The sequence below is a fragment of the Pteropus alecto genome, unplaced genomic scaffold (assembly GCF_000325575.1).
Source record: "Pteropus alecto unplaced genomic scaffold, ASM32557v1 scaffold21, whole genome shotgun sequence".
In the NCBI taxonomy this organism is placed as follows: domain Eukaryota; kingdom Metazoa; phylum Chordata; class Mammalia; order Chiroptera; family Pteropodidae; genus Pteropus; species Pteropus alecto.
This window is the reverse complement of record NW_006436282.1, coordinates 23,123,472-23,128,253: the sequence shown is the minus strand read 5'-3', so window position 1 is coordinate 23,128,253 and position 4,782 is coordinate 23,123,472. Positions and strand designations below refer to the sequence as shown.

Sequence of the window (4,782 nt, the reverse complement as noted above, 5' to 3'; positions counted from 1 at the left end):
TATACCTGGAATCCTGACTCTGATCACTTCTCACACCTCCAGCTCACCCCTTTGACCGAGCCACTGTTTTCTTTTGATGGAAACCATTGCAGTAATTTTTTTTTTAACTGGTCTCCCTGCTTCCACCCAGCAACTTTTAAGCATCTTCACACAGCATCCAGAATGAGCCTGTCCAAAGGTATGTCAGATCATACCTCCTTGGCTGAGTTACTCTGGCGGCCTTCCTGCGTCTAGAAGGCCCTACTTGCTCTCATTCCCAGCCGTCTGACTCAGCTCCAGACTCAAGGGCCTCCGGCCTGGTTTTCGTAGGGATTTTACCCTCACTGCCCGTCCCACCCCCTCCCACCCCCTCCCTGACGATCTCTGTCTTCTGGTCTCTGCTCAGAGTGTTTCCTTATCAGAGACTTACCTGACCACACTGTTTAAAATAGTACTTTCTTATTCTCTGTCCTTTTAACCCTACTTTGTTTTTCATCATAGTAAATAATGCCATCTGACATATTAAAAATATATTTGCTTGTTTTCTGCCTCCAATCTCTTAAGTTCCCCAAAACTGTGACTTGTCTTTTTGTTTGCTCTTGAATCAGTGTTTCCTTATCAGAGACTTACCTGACCACACTGTTTAAAATAGTACTTTCTTATTCTCTGTCCTTTTAACCCTACTTTGTTTTTCATCATAGTAAATAATGCCATCTGACATATTAAAAATATATTTGCTTGTTTTCTGCCTCCAATCTCTTAAGTTCCCCGAAACTGTGACTTGTCTTTTTGTTTGCTCTTGAATCCTGGAGCACCGAGCACAGTGTCTAGCACAGTAAGCCCTCACTTAATATTTGTAGAATGAGGGTATACATATCCTGTACTTAACCTAGATAATTCATTACCGTAAAGCACTTTAAAAATGTTTGAATTATTTTAGACCCACAAAGTATGGTGAATAATATAGTAAGCGTCTACATACCCATCACACAGTTTTTCCTCCTCTCTAATTCCCCCCCTCCACTTCCACCCCTGACCTATGGATGTTGCCATTTCCACTTAAGAACTGGGTCTCTGAAGGTGGGACGTCTCCTCCCACATGCTTGCGGCCTGCACCCGGGGCCTGGACCTGGGGCACAGACCCAGGATTTTCTGCGTGTAAAGCAGATGTGCTAACTGCTACACTATGGAGCCACCCCCACCCATCACCCATTTAAAGGAATAAAATGCTACTCTGTCAGGGCGGGATAGGTCGTGCTGCTATAACAAACAGCTCTCAAATCCAAGTGGCTTAAAACAAACCAACACAAAGCGAACAGTCTTACCTCTCTCTCATGCTGCACGTCCATACACAGGATGGCTGAGAACATCCTTGTCACTGACAGACAGCGGCAAAGGGAAAGCAAAATTCTAATTTCAGACTCTTAAAGGTTTCTACCTACAAGTGACACTTGTACGTACATTTACTTGGCGGAAGGAAATCACCCATGCTGCCTTAGTTTAAAGGGGTGGAGAATTCTCAGTGTGTGTCTAGAGGAGATGAACTCAAATGTTTGTGAATAGACCTAGTGACTGTCACAGTTACACATAAAGTTAACGCTCTCCGTGGACCCCTTCCTGGTCTCATTTCTTTCCCCGTCTCTAGAAAACATCACTATACTTAATTTGGTGATATTTCATTGTACTGTTAATTTTCATATCCTTGATTATTAGGTCGAACATCTTTTAATGTTTATTAACCATTTTGGTTTCCTCTTTTGTGAGTTGCCTGTTTATATACTTTATCTAATTTTAAAAATGATTGCATTGTTTGTCGTTTTGTATTGATTTATATATTTTGGATGCTAGTACTTTATTGGTTATATGAATTATAAATATATTCTGCTTATATTGAACTTTATTTATGGAATCCTTTGAAACAAGTTTTTAAAGACTTCGTTTACTTTTCAGTCTTTATCTGAGGTTTGTGCTTTTTGCGTTTTGCCTAAGAAATCCTTTCTTACTCTGAGGAAATAACATTTTCTTTTGAAAATTTTTCCTTTCGTGTTTAGGTCATTATTCTACCTGGAGTTGAAAGTCGCAAAGGGTGTGAATTAGGACTTTATTTTTCTCCGGTATGGATAATGAACAGTTCTAAGCCTCTACCAATTTGTGATGCCTTTTTCTGTTATATATCAAGTTTCCACATAGCAAATATTTCAGGACTCTTTCTTCTGTTCCATTAGTCTGTGTTTCTGTTCCTGGGCCAGTAAAAACATTTTCTTAATGGTTTCATAATTAAGTGCTAATGTCTGACAGAATGAGAATTATTCTTCCTTCTACCTCTGTGCTTTAAGATTGCTTTGGCTGTTTTTGGACCATTGTTCTGCCTTAAAAATTTTAGAACAAGCTTGTCAAGTTCCATGAAAAACTTTGTTGGAATTTTGATTTATTTGTTCAACAACAGTTATATATCACTTATTAGGTACAGGCACTGTTATAAGTGCTTTGCAAATACTTATACAGTTAAAATGCACACTTTTATTAAGAGAGAACTGACATCTTTATGCTGTCAAGTCTTCCCATTCATGAACATGGCAAAGATTTGACCTTCTTAATAACTCTTAATAAAATTTTATAATTTTCTTCATACTGGTCTTTTAAAGTTTATTTTATTGATTTTATTTTTATTATGGTGACATTGGTTAACGAAATCCAGTAAGTTTCAGGTGTACAATTCAACACTAAGGTATATACATATCACATTGTGTGTTCGCCGCCCATAGTTAGATTTCTTTCTGTTACTATATATTTGACCCCTCTTACCTTATCTACAGGCCCCCTCCCCCTTCTCCCCCACCTTCTGGTAACCACTAGTCTATTGTCCATGTCCATGAGTCTCTGTATGTTTGTCCTGTTTGTTTGTTGCTTTTAGATTTATATCCCGCATATAAGTGATATCATGTGGTTTTCGACTTTTTCTGTCTGGCTTATCTCGCTTAGCATGATTATCTCAAGGTCCATCCATGTTGTCACAAATGGCATATTTCATCTCTTCTTATGGCTGAGTAATATTCCATTGTATATATGTACCACAGCTTCTTTATCCAATCATCTATCTTAGGGCACTTCGGTGGCTTCTATGTCCTGACCACTGTTTATAATGCCACTATGAACATTGGTGTGCAAATATCTTTTCAAATATATGTTTTCAAGTCTTTGGGAGTAAAAACCCAGTAGAGGGCAGAATGGTCTCGATGATTTAGCTCGATCTGTTCCATGGCACCTTGTAAATTTATATTGCTGTTGTCGAAGATTGTCATTTGACAAATGACATGTCTGAGTTGTACATTGCTGGTGTAAAGCAAGGCAATATAGAGTTTTATTGTTAACCCTAAATCTGACAACTTTACTTGACTCTTATTAATTCTAATTATTTGCCTGTGGTTGAACAGAAGTGATTATAGTAGCTATGCTTATTTCATTCCTGACTTCAAAGGGATTCTTCATTTTTTACCACTAAGAAGAATGTTTGCTGTGTCTGGTAGATTTTCTTGATCAGATGAAGAAAAAATTTTTTTCTTTTTAGTTTGCTGAGAGATTTTTTTGTTTGTTTGTTTTCTTGTGAATTTTATTTTTTAAATTGACATAGAATTTTTTCTGGTGTACAGTTCTGAAGATGTTAACACAGGCTTAGATTCGTGTAAGCACTAGCATAGTGAGGGTATAGAACTGCTCCGTCACCCCAGAAAAATCCCTCATGCTTTCCTTTTACAGTCAAACCCTCTCCTCACCCCTCACCTCTGGCAACTACCCATCTGTTCTCTGCCATTATAATTTTATTCTTTTCAAGAATGCTACGTGAATGGAATCAGACAGTGTATAACTTGAGACCGGCTTTTGCACTCCGAATGCCTGTGAGACCCACCCACATCGCATGTACCTGTGGCTCGCTCCTTTGCATGGCTCAGCAGCATCCCCCCGTATGGATGAACCACAGTCTGTTTGTCCAGTCACCCACGGAAGGACATTTGGGTTGTTTCCAGTTTTTGATGATTATGAATAGAGCTGCATGACCATTTGTATGCAGGTTTTTGTGTCATATAAGTTTCTGTGTCTTTAGGGTAAATACCTATGGTAAATGTACGTGTAACTATAATGATAGGAAACTCCCAAGCCGTTTTCCAGAGTGGCTGTACCATTTGCATTCTCACTGGCAAAGTTCGAGAGTTTCAGTTGTTCTGCATCTTCATCAGCACTTGGAATTGTCAAAATTTTTTATTTTAGCCATCCTACTCGTCCCAGGAGGTGTGTAGTGATACTTCAGAGTGGTTTTCATTTGCATTTCTCTAATGGTGAATGATGTTGATCTTTTTTCATCCTCTCAAACAGAATCTGGATCCATTGAACAATAACTCCCAATTCTCTGCTCCCCCCACCTCTGGTAATCTTTTTCTGCTTTCTAACTCTATTAATTTACCTATCCTAGGTACCTCAGATAAGGGGAATTATACAACATTTGCCCTTTTGTGTCTGGCTTTATTACTTAGCATTATTTTAAGGTGTATAGTTTTAAGGTGATTAGCAGACATTTGTCCCCAACATGTCCACGGAGACATTTGATCCGTGCCGACAGGTCCTTGAAGTGTGAAAAGATGAACACAACGGAGCCATGGACAAATTTTCACTGACGTTCTTGGCGGTCACACTCAAATATGGCCACCATCGATCCGTATCACTGAAACTGTTTGCAGAGAGAATGAATATCAAGCCAATGATCGTGTTGATACATACTCATGAGCAGTAGCTCATTGACCTCAGAGT

General features: G+C 38.9%; 1 protein-coding gene across 3 annotated transcripts in view; it reads left to right on the top strand.

The window, feature by feature from the left end:
• PDE1C (phosphodiesterase 1C) overlaps positions 1–4,782 on the top strand; it is a 411,511-nt gene that overhangs the window by 48,816 nt on the left and 357,913 nt on the right. The window lies entirely within an intron of this gene.